Source organism: Hemiscyllium ocellatum (assembly GCF_020745735.1).
Source record: "Hemiscyllium ocellatum isolate sHemOce1 chromosome 41 unlocalized genomic scaffold, sHemOce1.pat.X.cur. SUPER_41_unloc_1, whole genome shotgun sequence".
Taxonomy (NCBI): Eukaryota; Metazoa; Chordata; class Chondrichthyes; order Orectolobiformes; family Hemiscylliidae; genus Hemiscyllium; species Hemiscyllium ocellatum.
Window position 1 is genome coordinate 2,208,598 of NW_026867538.1, and position 19,778 is coordinate 2,228,375.

Genomic DNA, 19,778 nt, shown 5'->3' on the forward strand with positions numbered 1-19,778 from the left:
GTGGGTAGCAGATTAATGTTAAAGTGGAAAGAGTAAAATGGAAACTGTGGCGCAATTGTTTTGCTACGCTAATGGAATGAACACAAATCCACGAGGTAAGATGTTATTTCACATACCTTTCTAGATTGTTCTCTGCTCTCTCGCATTCAGCTCTGCCCCGAGTCTAGTGGACCCCTATGACACCTGTCTTTCAATTAGTCTTATTTATGAACTTGAACTTGATATTGACTCCAGAGTGTTGCAAAGCCTCTTAGCAGAATATGAGGTGTTTCTTTTCCAAATGATGTGAGCTTCGCTGAAGCACTGGACTCAGCCTGAGAATGATGATGGACAGGGAATAGGTTCGTGTGTGCAAATGTAAGACAACAGTAATCTCTGGTTCACTTTTGTGGGTATAATTTAGACGCTCTATGAAATAGCCACGCAGTCTGGTGCCCTGACTTGAGAACTTATCATCGGAGGAAAATGTTAGTTTTTTTTTCCAGAACCAAGGGTTTAAAAGTAATCGATAATTGGGGAGAAATTCCAAACAGAGAGAAGAACGGTTGAGCGGGAAAAGGAGTGGAACAATCCATGGAGCGTTCTTCATCTGATTGAATTAGTCACTTGCCAAAGGTCAGTGAAGTGACTAAATGACATGATTCTCAAGAAAGACATCACCTTGCATGGAGAAGGGCACATTGTTTCGAAGTACATTCAGGCAATTAAAGGAGTGAACTTTTTTGTCAGTGTTTACATTTCTTCTGGAAAGAATGGCAACAACAATTTAGACTGAAAGACAGGAATTTCCAAACTCAGTTTGTCTGTGAGGAACTGGTTGAACCATTCAGAACGGTTAAGAACGATTTTCACTTTTCCTGTCAGGAAATATAAAGAAGTAACCTTTGTTTACTTGCAAATGATCGAGTGTGTGACCGTGTCTTAGAAACTATATGTTCTTATGAATGTTCTTCTCCGTGTTTGGGAAAGGGGAAATTCTTGTATTTACGTTACATCTCTAAAGTAATTCAGACATTGCGCTGTGTTATTACAGCTCCAATAATTTCAATAGATCTCTAAATATAGTGGGCCATTTGAAATCGGACTCTGTTCACAATAAAACTGACAACTTTACCTCCAGGATGATGCATAATTTCTTTGTTTACCTTCCTTACAGTTACCAGATTGACAATCTTCATCCTGCTTCATAAAGATTGTGGATTGTCTCCCTGTGTCAGTCGTTACCTGGGGGCCATGGCAGTGGCGGATCTACTGGTCATTGTCCTCGATCTGATATTGAGACACATTCCCATTGTTTATTGGGAATACTTTACTTTCCTGTGGTACATCCACGTGTGTAATATCCATGCCGTCCTGCTTTATGCAGCAACTGACTGTTCTGTCTGGTTCACAGTCACTTTCACCTTTGATCGGTTTGTAGCCATTTGTTGCCAGAACTTGAAATGTAAGTATTGCAGTGAGAAAACGGCGGCAGTTGTTCTGGGAACGGTGACTGTGCTGAGCTGCTTAAAGAACATTTTCTGGTATTTCATGCTGTTAGGTCTGTATAATCTGGAAAACAATCCATGGTTTTGTCACACAACAAGCAGTGTTCAATCCTCTCGTGTCTGGACTGCAATCGAGTTCCTCCATCACGTCCTAAACCCGGCTCTTCCATTTCTACTGATTGTACTACTCAATATTTTCACCGTCAGACACATTGTAGTGACCAGCAGAGCCCGCAAGAGACTGCGTGCTCACACAAATGGGGACGGTCAGTGTGACACAGAAATGCGAAATCGACAAAGATCCATAATTTTGCTATTTGTGATCTCGGGCAATTTCATCTTGTTATGGTCAATGCTGATGGTGTATTCTATATGGAACCGGATGTGGTATTTCGGGTATAGGTCTGTGTTTATCTATCCATTTGTGCAGGAATTAGGCTTCATGCTGCAGCTCCTCAGTTGCTGCACAAACACAGCGATATATGCTGTGACCCAGAAAAAGTTCAGACAGCATTTTAAGAATGTGCTGAAGTATCCCTTTATCCAAGTTCATAAATCAATCCAATTCACTCATTAATCAATCAATTCAGGATTTTCATATTTCAATTCAATGTTTCAGCAGTTAAGCAGCTTGTCAATATGGTAATAGACTGAGGACAATACTGGCTTGTCCATCCTTATCCTCCGACAGGGGATTACAGGGGTATATCTCAGCGTTTCTCTCAACTCAGGAGCCAGCCAGACAAGGAGCTGCTCTCACCTGACTGTATAAATAACTTCAATTCGTAACTGATTAAAACGTTCATTAACAAGTGTCAAGCAGTAGAGGTTATCTTTGCTTTGAAGAAGCTGAGCTGGAGATTCTCCCCCATGGACTTGTCATCCGAGAAGGGCATGGAACCAGATGGGATACAAGAGTTCTGTTTAAGTCATTATGTCCTTGCTTTCACCTCTGTGTTGAACACCCCGACCTGACCTCAGCAGAGTTCAACTTTCTCTCTGATCCTCTCCATTCATATCTTCCGCCCATTCTCACAATTACTCTCATTTGTACTCACTGCACTTCCTATTTTGTAATTGCATTTCACTCTATCTCCCTCCCAATTCTCCTTCACAGTCTCTTCGCTTTGCTTTCCCTGTACCTCCTCCATTCTCTCTCTTTCAAATCCTGTCCACCTTCAATTCCCTACTAGCTTCTGTTGCTGGAGAAACAGAATGCGTTTACGTTTGCTACCTGTTTGGGGAAGAGAACGGGATGCACAAATAGAGTGTGGGGTTTTGGAAAATACAATTGCTCGTGGGCTCTGTGTGAGAACAATGGCTGTTACTAGGGCAAAGGGTGAGGGTCGGACAATATTCGTGTGAATGGAACACATTGTTTGTAACTACTGTTTGTTGCTGTGAAAACAGAATGGTTATGAGTTCACAGGCAGTTTCTACTGGGTTAGAGTGAAGATATTTTCAGAGGCGGTTGCTCGGGGAATAAAGCAGGGACATGCTCAAATTAAGGATGCGATTGTTATGGGAAAAGTAAATATGTGGAACAACTTGGCTTTCATAGGTGTTCACGGGAATGGTTTTAACAATGGACTGTTCCAAGGGAAAATTATGTGTAAGAGGACAAAGCCTGTTGTTAATGCAACAGTGCAGTGTTGGTCCAGCAGCCAGTTATTGGGGAAAGAAAAGCAGGTGTAGGATCATGAACACTTGTCAGAGAAACAGCGTGGAGGTGGGGCTGACGGATGTTGTCTTTGGAAGAATGTGGGATGGGACCACATTCCGTTGCCAGGGGAAAATAATTGTTGTTCGACCACTGTCCTTTGCTGGGGGGCGGAGTGGTTATGTGCACAAAGACCGTTGTTCGGAGAAAGGGTTGGGGAAAGGTGGACAGAAGATTGCTGGGTGAATAGAATGAGGAATGGTTCACAGGCCTTTCTTCAGAGAACAGATTAGGTACAGATTCTCAGGCCATTGCTGGGTAGTGAGAGCATAAACATTGCAAAGGGCACAAGAGGGAGCTGATGACGTTGGTTGTTCATGTGTGATCAGAGTAGCGGTGCAACAATTGTTAGTTGCTCGGTAATTGAAATGGGTATATTACCACAAGAGGAATAGAAAGGTGATGGATCCAGCAGTCTTTGCTAAGAGAGACGATTAGATGCAGAATCACTGACTGGTGGTTCAAGAACAGGTTGTGGGTAGGTCCATAGTCCGTTGTTAGGGGAACAGAGTGAGTTTGAGAATGCAGTCTTTTCCTGGGGGAAACAGCGTGGAAACATTGCAGCAAGCCTTTGCTCAGGGAACAGAGAGCGTGTTTGGCTGGAAACCATTGTTAGGCGAAACAGTGGTCGTTTAAGCCTCCAGTTGTCCAGGGGAATACTGTATTTGCGGGGTCACGCACTAATGCAATGAGAAAGGTGGGTCAGGTGGTTTCGAAGGCTTTGCTTTGGAGTAGTGTGGGTGCATAGCTATAATCCTTTTAGAAGGTGGAAGTGTGTGTGGAATCAGAGCCGACTGTACAGGCCGTGGTGCTGCAGGCCTCTGCTTGGGAAAAAGCTTGCGAATAGGTCACAGTCTGTTGCTCGTTAAGCAGGATCGGAAAGGTCTGCAGGTATATAGCCTGAGAACGGAGCCGGGTTGGACCACTGACCTTTCCTTGGGGAAAGTAAGGAAGTGGATCCATTGATCATTGATAAGGAACAGAATACAGACGCTACAATGGTCAATTCTGAGGGAGCAGATTTTGTATGTCACTATTATGCTGCTGCGGGAACAGAGGGGTAGGGTTACGGACCGTTGCTATGGGGACATTGTGTGTGGGACAACTGGCTGTTGCTATGGGAAGTGAGATGGGGTAGAGTAGGAGGCCATTGATACCGGTGTTATTATGTGGTAGGCCAAAGGTCCATTCCCAGAGGATGAGAGGGGATTGAGTGACCAGGCATTGCTCGTAGAACAGAATTGGTAAAAGAAAAGAACGTGATTCAATGCTGCCCTTCGGTGAAAAATACTGCCATCCTCATCTGATATCCACACATGTACAGAAGTTCTAGGCGTTGTTCCTTCATTTTAGCCTTGATATGTTTCAGAGCATTGTTAGATATTTCGACGATGATCCTAGCTTTACATTCAGAAACATCAAGAAACTTTTATATCTATCCCAGTGCTTTGTATTATTGCCTCAGAACTTCAATTCTATCAAAACATTCAATAATGCAATAATGTGTTTGTGTCATTTTTCTGCCTTGCCATTGAATATTTGCTGTCCATCTACCATTCTCGTTTATCAACATTGAACTGACTTGGGCAAGGACTCCCAAGTCCACATTCTTTCTTGCCTTTCCCTGTTTTAAGATGAGTGAGACTAGATTTATCGGGTTGATTCAAGGCACGTTGGAATGATGTATGCGAAGAGATTGCTCAGGTTAGGATTACTTTCACTGTAGTTGAGTGAGTCAGGGAGGATATCATAAAGTCTTATAAAGTTCTAACATGATTCGACAGGGCAGATGCATGGAGGCTGTTCCTAATGGTGCATATGTCCAGATCCAGGGGTTACTGCCTGAGGATACTGTGTGGACCATTTAAGACCGAGATGAGGAGACATTTCGTCACTGTAAGAATGGTGGTCCTCTGGAATTCATTTTCACAGGATGCCAGAACAGTGCATGTTTTCAAGAGGCGGTTAGATGTAGCACTTAATGCAAATGGGCTGAAAGGTTATGGGGAGAAATGGAGGATCAGGCTATTGAGCTGGAAGATCAGCCACTGACGTGATGAATAACGGTGACAGTTGGAAAGGCCGTATGACCTCCTCCTGCTCCTATCTTCTATGTTCTTTTGATGTCAGTGTTGAACTATCATAAAATGGCTGCAATGACCAAACATTAAATAGTTCACTGACATCTTCTAATTACTCGTCCTGGTTTGCAGATTGAAACGCACCTTACTGTTTGTACGTCTCTCAGCCTCCTACAGATAAATCTCATCGAGATGTGAACAGGTTCTGGATTTTAGAATGAGAAGGGACAAAATAACCTCAATATTGAATATTTAAACTGGGTAAAGGACTGGGTGAAGGAACAGAGAAACCTTCAGTTTAGTTGTGTAAATCTGACAGCAAACGTGACAGGCAAATGTGACAAACAGTGCTTTCATTCAGACATTCCAGCTTTGTAAAGATATCACTCTGAGATGGAGAAGTAGGATGTGTAGAACTCTGTTAGAAATAATGTGCAAGTTTCGATTGACGAAGATAAAAATTCCTGAATACGTTTGACGTTACTGCTCTGAGAGAATGAGACGTTTCTTTAGATCCTTCTTACTTCTCAATATTCAAGGAGACAGAACGACATACATGTATAAAACTTGACATTTCAGATCATCCACTGAATCATAGGTGTGGAACCTTGTTCATGATCTGTCTCAGAAGTTACCTCGTCTCTGCCTTGTTTTTTGCAGAAAACAGAATTTTAACAAAAGCCACATTTGTTTCAAATGTTCTGCATTTAAAAGGAAGCAAAGTTGCCAATAAACAAATGCCTGGATTTTTCGGTCCAAGTTAGGGACTGAACGTCACTGTGAGGGATCGAATGTGTCTGTGACCGAGCGGCTGTAACTGTGGATGTGACTGAGACATTGAGGGATAGAGTATGACTGTAATGAACTGAGCTGGAGTGTGCGATATTCAGTGCTAAATGGAGGAAGTGACTGAGACTGAAGGAGTGAGTGATACTGTGAGAGTATGAGTGAGAATGACGGAGTTACTGTGAAATTGAGAGAGTGAGTCTGACAGGAGTGGAGGCAGAGTGATGGAGTGAGTAAGACTGTGTGGAATTCAGCATGGAATGTTGGAATCAGTGAGACTGTGTGAGTGAGTAAGGCTGTGAGTGAGTGCAACATTGAAGGAGCCAGTTTGACAGTAGGGGGTGAGAGCAACAGTGGAGGAGAGACTGTGAAATTGAGCGAGTGAGTCTGCCATAGGAAAAACAGATTGACAGAGTGAGTAAGGCTGTGTGGGAGTCGGCATGGAGTGTTGGAATAAGTGAGAAATGGAGTGAGTGAGGCTGTGAGTGAGTGCAACATTGAAGGAGACAGTTTGACAGTGGGGGTGGATGGCAACAGTGGAGGAGTGAGTGTGACAGTGTGGAAGCGGCGACACTGCGAGCGAATGGGAGTGGGAGCGACGGAATCAGGGTGTCAGCGAAAAAGACATTATGAAAGAGAGGAAAGAGTAAAATTGTGAGGGAGCGAGAGAGACTGTGTGATAGTGAGTGAGATAGTGAGGAAGTGACATTGACAGAGTCAGTTTGTCTGCGAGGGAGTCAGTGTGTCGGCGATGAGTTCCAGCGTGACTGTGAGGGAGTCAATGCATCTGTAATAATGTCTGTGTGCCTGTGAGATTTGCAGTGCTTTTCCGAGGATTCAGTGTGTCTGTGAGGGAAGCAGTCGGACTGTGAGGGAGTCAGTGTGATTGTGAGGAATTCAGTGCAGAAAATAGACAATAGACAATAGGTGCAGGAGGAGGCCATTCTGCCCTTAAAGCCTGCACCACCATTCATTAACATCATGTCTGATCGTCCTCAATCAATATCCTGTTCCTGCCTTATCTCCATTACACTTGATGCCACAATCCTTGAGAACTCTACCCAACGCCTTCTTAAACGAACCCAGAGACTGGCCTCCGCTGCCTTCTGGGGCAGAACATTCCACACACTCATCACTCTCTGGGTGAAGAAGTTTCTCCTCATCTCTGTCCTAAATGGCCTATGTCGGATTCAATAGTTTCCAAATGACTCCTTTGACAGATCCCAGATCCAAAACTCCAACTCGGCACCACCCTCTTACCCTTTCCCACCTGTCCAACTTCCTTCCACTCTCTACGCTCCATCCTCACTACCAATCTATCACGATAAGACCTCACCCCAATCCCACTAACACTGCCTCTTCCACCTTCCGCCCAACCCTATGCCTACTCTCATATTTATCTCTCAGTCCCTTCCCAACACGACAATACTCATGTCGGGATAAAGGCTGAAACGCTGTCTCTCCTGCTTCTCAGATATTTCCTGACTTGCTGTGCTTTTCCATTGATACACTTTTCTACTTTTACAAATGGCAGCTTTATATGTTCAGGATACGTATTCGGTACAGATTACTCTGGATGCTATGAATACATCGCTTAGTCTAAAACATCAATGACTACCTCCCACAAAATTCCTTTTTACCTAAGTTTGGAAAGCTAATCCATCCTGCTTTCCCCCCAAATCTCAGCGGTGCAAATGTAGATTTTCGGTTTCAGTTCCACAGTAGCTTCACACAAGAATAGTAGACGTCCAAGTACTCAGAGGAAATTCAGGCATTCCAGCTCCGCTTAATTTAAATCAGTGATGGCGGATCTCAACCCAGCTCACTTTCAAACATTATTAATTAAAACCACGGATCTCTTCATTAAATTTGCTCAGAATCGTGGCATTTCCCACATGTTGAGATAAAACGTTAGAGAGCAATTCAGTGTGGAAATAGGCCCTTTGGCTCAAAGTGGTTCATGCTGACTGTGATAACCAGACAGCTAGTTCCATTTGCCCGCATTTGATCGATGTCCGCCGGAACCATTCCCATTCTTGTACTTGTCTATTTTTGTAATAATGCTATTGTAGCTGCCTCAATCACTTTCACTGGCGGCCCATTCCATAAACGTTCGACACTTTACGTAAAAAATATTACCTCGCTGGTCCTTCCTAAATATTTCGTCATTAACCTCACACCTATGCACTTCAGTTTTAAATTCCCCATCCCTGGAAAAAAAGACTATCTGCATTCATCCTCATGCCTTTCATAATTGTAACCATCGCAATGAGTTCGCCCCTCATATTCCTACTTTCAAAGGAATAAGTCCTATCTTGGACAAACTTTCTCAACTACTCAGGCCGACCATTCCTGGAAATATCCTCATAAATATTCTGTTCCCACTTTACAGTTTAACTGTGCCTTTCATATAAGTGAGTAACCAAAATTGTGCACAATACACTAAGTGAGGCTTTACGAATGCCTTGTACAGCTGTAACATGACGTCCCAAATCCTATACTCAAAGCCCTCACTGGTGAAGACCAGTCTGCTGAATGCCGTCTTCAGAACCCTGTCTATTTGTGACGCTGCTTTCAATGAACTATGTACTGGTACTCATAGGCCCCTTGTCCACAACAGTCCTCAGGACCTTACACATTGTACACATCGTACCTTGGTTTGACTTTCAAAGTGGGTGGCACGGTGACACAGTGTTTAGCACTGTTGCCTCACAGCGCTAGAGACCTGGGCTCATTTCCCGTCTCGGATGACTGTCTGGGTGGAGTGTGCACATTTTTCCCGTGTCTGCGTAGGTTTACTCGGGGTGCTCCGGTTGCCTCCCACAATCCAAAGATGTGCAGGTTAGGTGAATTCGTCATGCTAAATTTCCCGTAGTGTTAGGTGAAGGGTTAAACATAGGGGAACGGGTCTGGGTTGGTTGCTCATCGGAGGATCGGTGTTGACTTGTAGTGCTGAAGGGCCTGTTTCCACACTGTAAGTAATCTAATCTAATAGAAATGCGACATTTCGCATTGCTGTGCATTAAATTGCGTTTGCCAATCCCTGGCTCACTTCCCCATCTGACAACAATCATTGCAATTTTTGATAACTTTCCTCGCTATAAATGATACCTTCATTTTCTAATCATCCACAATCTTACTAATATTGCCTTGTACTTTTACATCCTCATCACTAACGTAAGTCAGAATAACACAGGTCACAGGACCGACTCTTGTGGTATACCCACTGACCATAGGAATCCAGTCCGTGAAACAATCTTCAAGCATCATCTTTTACTTCCTACCATCGAGCCAACGCCGAATCCCATTACCTATCTCTCACTAGATCCCATGTAACCTAACTTTCAGGACTGGCCTGCTGTACGGAAATTTGTCAAAGGTCTTACGAATGAGCGAGTAGGGAGCATCCACTGTCCGAACTTTATCTATCCTCTTGGTTACCTCTTCGGAAAACTCCGAAATATCTGTCACATCTGACTTCCCGAGCACAGATCCATGCTGACGATCCCGAATATACACTTGACTGTCGATACTTTGGTTGATCCTGTCACTCTATATCCTCTCAACAACTTGTGTACCATTGATGTGAGGCTCAATGAGTTGTGGTTCCGTGGCTTGACATTGCTACGTTTCTTAAATAATAGAACAATAATAGCCAACCTCCAGTCTTCTGGAACTTCACCAGTGGCTTATGGTGAAGCAAAAATTCATGGAAGTGAATCCCCCAGATTCACAACCTTTTGAGACTTGTCTATTGCACTCCCCCCTCTACTCCCCCCCTCCCCACCTCAGCACCTCCACCCCCTCACAGCTCTGGTTTAAATTGATTCTTCCTTATTACTATCCCCCTCTGTTTTTGGTCACCCATTCACTGTCTCCCTCAGCAATTCTAACCTGCGGTGTGACAGTTCACTGAGCTTTCTATCCCGACCTCCTCACCATCGCAGTTGCTCCACAGAGAGTCCATCCGCAGCTCCAGAGCCGTCATGCGAAGAAACAAGTGCTGCACTTGGACACACGTCTTTCAAGTGTAAGAATCAGGAACGTTTCGACACGCTCCGAAACTCCCACATCAGGCAAGAGGCTCTTGCCCCTAGTCGGAGCTCCAATGCCATTGTATGCTTAGCTTCATACAAATAAACTAAAACCAAACAATACACTTAAATGTATGATAAAAGATGAGAAAGAAATAAAAGCCTTACATTACAGAATCTGTTTCTTCCATTTAGAGGAGTGGGGGGGGGGGGGGGTCGGGAGGGAGATACTACAAGTGAGGTGTGTCGGTTTTAGCCTCTGCCCAAATATAAATTAAATCCTTAAGTTCCCGGTAGCCCTCGCTTCACCTCACCATCTCACTTCGCCACTCTGGCAAAATGGAGACCCGACTCCCGTGATAAGTCGTTTTTTGTAAGCGAGAAAACGTACCCGTCCCGCACTCCTCGCTTCACTTCACCTTCTCTCCTCGCTGCTCTGGCAAAATACAGCCGCTAAAAACGCACACCAGTATCAGAGGGCGATTGAACAGAGTGAGGAATACAAAATTAGGGCTAAAATGAAAGTGTAGACTTGAACTTTGAGAGACCCTCTTAGAAGTTTCGTAACTGCGAGGAAGACTCTGTTTATTTTGTCTGTTTTAGGCTTTTTTATCTTCTGCCTAACAGAAGTGGCTTGCGGAGATTATTTGCGCAGTGGGAGTGGTATTTTATGTGATGGCTAATTTCCCATGACAGCGAACAATATTCATATTGTTTTCTTACGATACAGGCACAGAAATTGGCACACCAAGCCATCGTTCGTTTGGTTAAAATGCATTCTGTGATGAATCTGCAAAAGTTAATAAGTGTGAAATGAAGTTTCAATTCCAGTATGAACCGTGGTAAAGACAATTAGACATGAAGAAGTGTCATCAATTTGGCACATAAAAGCAGCTCTGCTCATTAGTAGGATCATGGTTTTAACCTATTGTTATGTCGTCTGCATTTTTGGCAACAGAACATTCATTTCCTTGCTCCACGTTATTAATGCTGTGCGTCTAGGAACTTCTGAAGCTTTCCAGACGCCTGAAATATGGTGGCCCTCAGATTAAACCAACACGAAACGTTAAACGTTCCTTCCGAGGTGTTAATATTTACTTCAATGTTTACCTGTGAAGCAGAAACTGTTGCCATCCTGTCTGAAACTTTCTCAAGCTGCTGGGAATTGGGTCCCAAGTTTTGGCAACGTGAGTGATTTTCTCACAGTCAGCAGGAAAGGACATCGTCAAATACTTTCCATAACTACAGAAAAATACTTAGTTCGACAATGCAGTGATTTTACTCAAACCTTCACACTTTTCACATAATACAGTTGAGTGTTCCTTTGCACGAATATATAACTGTTTTGGCAGAAAAAGTTAGTCTTTGATTTGGTTTCAGTGAGTGAACTGTCTTTAGAATGAGCACAAAGTGTGTTCAATCCTCAAAGTTCATCTGTGATCATTAACTACAGAACGGCCTCTCTTTTTTGATACACAGCCTCGGTTTTTCAATCATTCCAGCAGGACTCTCAGGACTTTCTCATCAGAATGGTGAAAGCAGTGCTTTGGCTTCTCATCGTTCTCGTGTTTGTCGATTCAATCACTGCTGATGAAAGAATGATTCCAAGGTTTATATTCGGTCAGTATATGTGTCTGAAAAGTACTTGCAAAATCATCACCAGGTGCATGATGAGGCCATTGGGGTCTTCCAGTGCGTGGTGTTACGAAATTCAATCTTAAATACTTTGCGACTTCACTCAGTTGAATTTCATATCAAAAAGCATTCAATCCTAAATCGTTGCATTGTGAATACGCCAGTAGCACGTGGAGAACAAGGGACGTCTGACTCTTTGTCTTTGTTTCGCTAAGGCTAATGCAGATTCTGCCATTCTGCAGTGAGTAAGCGCCATTACTCAGAATGTTTTATTTTTCGTTTTTAGATTATCATTTGTACAGAGACAGTTCAGAGAATGTTCACTGAGATTATCTTTGCCATGGAGGTATTGTCTCACGCAGAAATATTTCACAGGGTGGACTTCTATTCACTTAAATATACAGCAATGGGAGATAATTTCATTGTAACATAAGGAATTATGTTTAGAGGGGTCTTGAGGGTAAATGCAGAAGGGATGTATCCACTCAAAAGATAGACAAGATTCAGATAACATTGCCTCAGAATGAAGGTGCACCAATTTAAGACTGCGATATGGGCGGAAATTTTCTCTCACAGATTTAGAATTACTTACCATGAAGAGTTTTCCAGCAAGTTTCCAAATTTACAATTAATGCCAAGAGGGATAGATTTTTGATCAGTCACAGAATGCCTGCCTTTGTGGCAAGGGAAGGTAATTGGATATGAGGTGTGTCGGATCACCCGTGACTTCTTGGAATGCACGAACAGACTGAAGGGACCGAGTGGCCTACTCCTCTTCCTATTTGTTTTGGTCTTATAGATGAGAATATCTCTCAGTGAGCAATGTGCCAATTCGTTCCAGTAAGGAGGAGCAGTCCACTCAGCTCCTCGAAGCAGTATATTGCTGATTGGGTTGCATCTCACTTGCAGCAGTTTGCACAATTACCGTCGGACAAACTTGGTCGAGTTCTTCGTAGAAATGACAAAGAGGATTGATGAGTGCAGATCGGTAGGCATGATAGATATGGACTTCGGTAAGGCATTCGACAAGGTTACACATGGGAGATAGATTAGCAAGCTTCGATCTCATGGAATACATGGAGAAGTAGCCATTGGATACAGAACTGTCTCAAAAAGAGATGACAGAATGAGATGGTGGAGGGCTGTTTTTCAAACTGGAGACCTGTGACAATTGGAGTGCCACAATAATCGATGTTGGGCCATCTATTTTCCGTCATTTATATAAATGATTTGGATGTGAGCTTAAGAATTATAGTTAGTATGTTTGCAGATGACACCAAAATTGGAGGTGTGGTGGACAGCGAAGACGATTTCCTCGAATTATAACGGAATCTTGAACAAATGAGTCTTTTGGCTGAGGAGTGACAGATGCTGTATAATTTATATAATTGGAATGTGCTCCATTTTGGGAACACAAATGTTAGCATGACTTATACACTTAATGATAAGGTCCTTGGGATTGTTGCTGAAAGAATATACCTTTAAATGCAGGTTTATAGGTTCTTGAAAGTAGCGTGAAAGGTAGATACTTTAGTAAAGAAGGCGTTGTGTATGCTTTCCTTTGTTGGTCAGAGTATTGATAACAGGGATTGTAAGGTCATGTTGCACTGTACAGGACATCGGGTAGTTTTGGAATATTGCGTGTAATTCTGTTCTCCTTCCGACCGGAGGGATGTTGTGAACTATGAAAGCGTTCAAAACAAAATTTACAAGCACGTTGCCAGGGTTGCAGGTTTTGGGCTCGAAGGAGAGGTTGAATAGTTGCGGGCTGTTTTTTTCATTGAGTATCGCAGGCTGAGGCGTGACGTCATGGGAATTTAGAAAATCATGAGGGGTCTTTATAGGGTAAATAGACAAGGTATTTTGCATGGCGGGGGGTGGGGGCATAGGTTTTAGATGTTAGGGGAAACATATAATAGAGAACGAAGTGGGAACTTTTTCATGCAGTGGGTGATACGTGCGTGTAAAGAGTTGCAAGATGAAGTGGTGGAGGGTGGCACAATTGTAACATTTGAAAGGGTTCTGAATGAGTTTCTGAATAGGATGGGTTTGGAAGGATATGGACCGGATGCCAGCAGTTGGGACAATATTGGTATGGAACATCTGGTCGGCATGGACGAATTAGAATGGAGTATCTGTTTCCATGCTGTACATCTCGATTACTTTATGACTCGATACACATTCGAGAGGTTACTCTTGGAGCACTGTACACAGTTGTCCCCTCTCACCACTTGATGACGACGAGCTCGAAGGCCAAACTACTGTCAGGCTCTGTACATATGGACGCACTTTGTTTAGGCTCTATATTAGTGTGTTGCTGGAAAAGCACAGCAGTTCAGGCAGGATCCGAGGAATGTAAAATCGACGTTTCTGGTAATAGCCCTTCATCAAGAATACTGACAGAGAGCCTGAAAGGTGGAGAGACAAGTCACTTCGTGCTTTTGCCCGAAATGGCAATTCTACTGCTCCTCGGATGCAGCCTGAACGGCTGTGTTTTTCCAGCACCACTCTAATCTAGTCTCTGGTTTCCAGCATTTGCAGTAATTGTTTTTACCGCACTTTGCTTAACCCGACAACATGGGAATCAACTACAATCACTAAATCTTTCGTTAGATATCTCACCGCGTGAATATTTGAAATGGTTCCATTGTCGGTATCAGCCTGGATGCTCGTGGGATCTGAACGATGGCATGGACTATATCTTCCTTTCTGTTTCACAGGATGTCGAGCAGGGAGCTGCAGGCGGAACCGATGCAATAAAGGTGAGAAGACAGTTCGTTTCAGATGTTTCTGGATTTTCAAGTGCTGCGAGTTACAAAAAAGAGCTTCATATCAGGAACACCTCCGATTAAAAAAATGACTAAAACTCTGAAGGCGGCTCACTTTTGATTTCTCGAATTCAGGCCATGCTCCGTTTATCAATATCACGATCCACTCGCCCTCTCCTTTCTGAAAGATAGGAATAAAACTCACTGCATTGATCACCACCTCTTGGCCATCTCTCATTTTGAACTTGGATCATTTTATCTCTCTGTAGCCTGGGAGGGACGGGATATCCCAAAAAATACCGGGCCAAGGTGATATCTTGTAGGTCGCATAAAAACATCCTCTGGGAATCATACCTTACGCCAATGTCCAGATCACCTCCATCATCGTCCCTGGGGATAACCTCTCCCATTGTCAGCACATACCAACCAGAGGCAACTAAAAGTGAACATAGATGTATGAGGTTGAGCGGAGGGTGCTCGTCTCGGGATTTTCCCAAGCGTATTATATCCTCACTCACGAAGCAGACAAAGGTCAAGAAATTGGAGGGTGAATTTGAGGGAGCTACTAAATGTTGAACTTGAATGATTCAACCCTGTGTAATCCCGTCGACCAACGCTGTCTCACAGTTGGCGAAGCTGGGTCCGACCTGTGTTCCAAGCAAAATAACATGAACGAAAATGAACATATTTTATGTTATTGGTAAAGAATCACACAGCACTAGCTCATCTGCCGGCAGATTTATTTGGATGTACAAGCTTTCAGAGCACTGTTCTTTCAGCAGGTTGCTAGTGGGGCTGGATAAGAGGGCACAGCACTTCTCGCAAAATATCATAGTGTTGTACATCTGGTGCTATGCAATGACAAGAAAATGTTTTGATTGTTGTTAAGTCTTTAATCACTTCAAATGAGTTGCAGTTTCCGATTCATTAACATGTAAATCCTAGAACTTCGTTCAAGTCATTTTCCCGAGATAGCTGAAGCGTTTATAAAAAAAAAGGTGACATTGGTGCTCAGACAATGAATGAAAGGTGTCATATTAGAGCCCAGCTTTATTGCAAACTGTATTGATACTGTTTCTGTGTCCAAATTTGGACTTTCTGACATGTCATATTAAATAACTGCTGACAGATTGTGTGCTTTTTTTCGAGGCTGCGCTCTGAAATCTTGCACTTCCAAATAAACCTAATTGACTATAATCTCGTGGAGTCAGCTTTTTAAGTTTGTCCACCTCAGTCCAACATCGACACCTGTACATTATATCAATAGTAGTATGATGCATTTTTAACTGAAGTGTAAATCTAAAAGAACTGCACTCAATGTTACTCGTGTTCTGCAACTTGAGTGTTCCACATATGATGTAACTAAGGAAGACAATGACTAAACATTTGTAGAAGAACTTATTCCTTGTGTATGTCACTGACGGGCTGAGATCACCCAGCATCCAGGATGGGGAAGTATGAGGATTCTCATTCACTTTCCATTTTTGTAACCGAAGCCCACGACCAGGTGTGCATAGACTGTGGTTCAGATCTGATGGATATGGATTGCAGACCTCCTGTCATCGCACATTTTTAACTCACCTGCGTTCCGCATGTCGTATAGCTTAAATGCATTTCTGAATTAAGGAGAACCTCTTATTTTTCAATATGTCTGAAATCCTTTCCAACAATGTCCATTGAAATACAATTGATGCGCGTTACAGATTGTAGAAAGTGTCACTGCCATCAGGTGAATCTTTGAAGTTGAATTTAATTTTCGGCTTTTATGAATTCATTGATGTTAGCTGGGAGTCTCTGTCTGAGCCAACATTCATTTCCCAGACAAAGCTGCTTAAATAATGTAGTGAAGAGTAGGTTTCGTGAATTAATGTCAATCTCATCCTGTGTTGCGCTTGACTCAAAATCTCTCATTGAGGCCCATGTATACAGCTATTCGCTTCGTTTTCAATTAAGTATATCGATGTCAAGAACATCGTCACGTAGCCCAAGGCTGACACTCAGCAGCAATTGGAATAAAGTGCGCCAAAATTGACAGGACACGAGGAACTTGTCCAAACTGTTTTATTTCAAGGCCTATCATGAAGAAATTATAAGACAGAAGGAGAAAGCGAGAAAGATTGATAGAAAGAGATCGAGAGAGAGAAATGCACAATGGTCAGGCGACCTTGTAATATTGACAATAAAAAACAGCGAATCGATTCATCTGCAGTACTCTGGTACGTTCTGGAGCCGGCAAGTGAAATAGAAGATGCTGTTCGCATTATCTTTGCCACTATTTCTGTCTCAAAGCTCTTTCTGCATATCTCCCGTTCAATTCTTCCAACTCACTCCCTAGTTTGGCAGTACAGAATCGATGCACCAAAAGGCCATCTTCTAAACGGGATGTTTCTTTGATTCCATGATTGCATATTGTCCTTTCATCCTTTATTCAATTTATTTCTATCTCAGTCTTGCTCTCAATGTAGTCTCTGTCTCCGTCTCAATTCCTATAATCATATCCCTCTTTCTCTGCTCCTTTCTGTCTCTGTTTCAACAGTGTATGTGTACTTCTGCCTTACTGTATTTTGTCCTTTTATTTCTGCTTTCCCAATCGCTGCCTTTCACCTTCTCCACCTACCAGTCAGACCATACTCGTCTTTGTGTCGTTTTCTATTCTCTACTTAATTCTGCATTTTCGCATCGTTATCAATCAATCCTTGTCTCCCCCTCTCCTTGTCCATATTGCCTGATACCACCTCGTTTCGTGGCTCTCATCCTCTGCTTGATTCTTATGCGCAGACTTTAAAACAAGACATATTTAACGTTGACTTGTTAAATAATTGCCTGTGAAGTTATTCATTTTCTCAACACTCGCCATCAGGTGTGAAAACCTTTCGCTGAGTTGAAATTAATGATCTGTGATGGAATATGATCCAATAGCTCATCATCTACCTGTGGGAGCAATAATTGAATAACCCATGAACATCAGATTAGTTCGTGCAATAATAAGTGTTTTTTTTTCTGAGTAGATTACATAGGAACAGAACCATCACTCAGTCATAATTTCTAAGTTTTGTTGTTGGACTGTGATGAACAAAGTAAAGAATCAGACAACATCAGATTCTAGTTCAGAACGTTTATTTGGAGGCACAAGGTTTCGAAGTGCTGTGTCTTCTTCAGATGTTTGTGGATCAGAATAATAGGACGCAGAACCTTTAGCAACAGGATTTCAGTGCTACGGAATATAACGTTAAACAAATTGCGGTTAATTCTTTCGCTTTTTTTTAGAATGGTCTTCCTTGATCCGGTTCCTTCATATCTAAATCCCAGAACTTGTTTTAAAGTTAAATTCGCAAGATAGTTTTTAACAATAGGTTTCCGTCTCAGCTCAGATAATGCTTTGTAGGTGAGAAGTAAAATTCTGTGCGTGTTCCAATGTTAGGGTAGACAGACATTATTTTTTTTTTAAAAAGCTTACTTTCAAAATGTTACATGGATTTCTGCAGTTCTTGAGCAAAATATAATTTAATGCTGCAAATGCAAATTCACCCCACAAATCTATGTATGTGAGTTCATAGAACATAGAACAATACAGCACAGAACAGGTCTTTCGGCCCACGATGTTGTGCCGAACATCTATTCTAGATTAAGCACCCATCCATGTACCTATCCAATTGCCGCTTAAAGTTCGCCAATGATTCTGACTCTACCACTCCCACGGGCAGCGCATTCCATGCCCCCACCACTTTCTGGGTAAAGAACCCACCCCTGACATCTCCCCTACACCTTCCACCCTTCACCTTAAATTTATGTTCAGGGGGTAGCCAGTGGGCGTATGTATATTGGAGTGCGTGAGGGGCGTGTGGTTGTCTATGAAAGAGCGAGCTGATGTCTGTTTGAGTAATGGTTGTAGGTCTGTGAGAGTGTGCATGTGTGTGCCTGTGTGTGCAGGCGTGAGAATATGAAATGAGCGTGAGAGAGGTTAGGCCGTGAATATATGAGTCTGTAGGAGTATGCGTTTGATGGACCATAACCTGATGTTGCATAATTTTTAACCTTGTCCTTCCCAATTCAAACCAACACCTGCAAACCAAATATTGTGTCCATTATGGTGTGGGTGGACAAATTTCTGGTGACGGGATCTGATTAACTGAGGATAAATTCAGTATTTATAATCCTATTCAGTTCCCGCATCCCCACCTCCAGTCTTTTTATTATTGATTGTCTTCACTGCAGCTTCCATTCTCAGCTGAAGTTTAGCCCATAGTTCTGGACATCACACTCTGGGCTGCAGATGAACATTTTAGAGCGACAGAGAGTGCCGAAGAGATTTGCGAATGTTTTCATGATTAAAAAGAACAGCCTCAGTTCTGTACATTGGAGAATGTGAGACGTTTTACTATGGACAAGAGACGGGTAAAGGGCGGGGTGTAGAGGTTAAGTGATGATGGTTGTTTGATTTGACAGGGGAGTGACAAATTCATGAGGAACGTGGACCAAGGCGTGCTGCATAAATATCTTCCCGTTTGTTTATGAACAGTGAACCGGGAAAATGTGGTCAGGCACAGAATAAAAGGTAGTCGGAGAACAGAGCATGCGGGTGCCAGGAAAACATTTTGCTGGCTCCCACAGATTTGGCTTTGCAAGATGAAATTTTAATTTCGTGAAGAATTTTCCGAGTCTCCTGAAAATGTTTCATATAACACTGAGTGATTCTTCCATTAAAAAATCGCAACGCAGATCGGAGTGGGGGGAAAAAAACAATTTCCTCTGAAAATAGGCTGCAGCTGCAGGGCATTTCCCAGTTCAACCGGGAGCTCTCCTGACTTAGCCTGAAAAAAGAAAAGGGTTGGCTTTTGTTGTTAATTTGGACTATATTCTGTCGAATAAGGGAGTTTTATCGAGAATGAAGAATCATAAAGAAAGCCACTGCTGGGTTTCTCCGAACCAAAGAACAAGAGAGAAGATGCTCAATTAAATTTTGAGGTGACGCTGAGGATTGTACAGTACACTACGCAGGGGGAGGAGTAGTATAGATTAAAGTGATTAATTCAAAACTCCACGTGTTGTTTTTTTATTATTTTTTGTGGGACACTCCTCTCTGTAAGATATAGAAGCTCAGACATTGCGCATTTGAAGAGAGCAAAATGATTTTGAAGCATATGTAAGTTATAGCAGGAATGCAGTGCAGAGACAGGGAGAGACTTATTGGGGAGGTGAGCAGAGGAGGCAGCGACACAGGCAGTGTGATGTGAGGAACTACAAGTTAGGTTGGAATTGGTATCTGT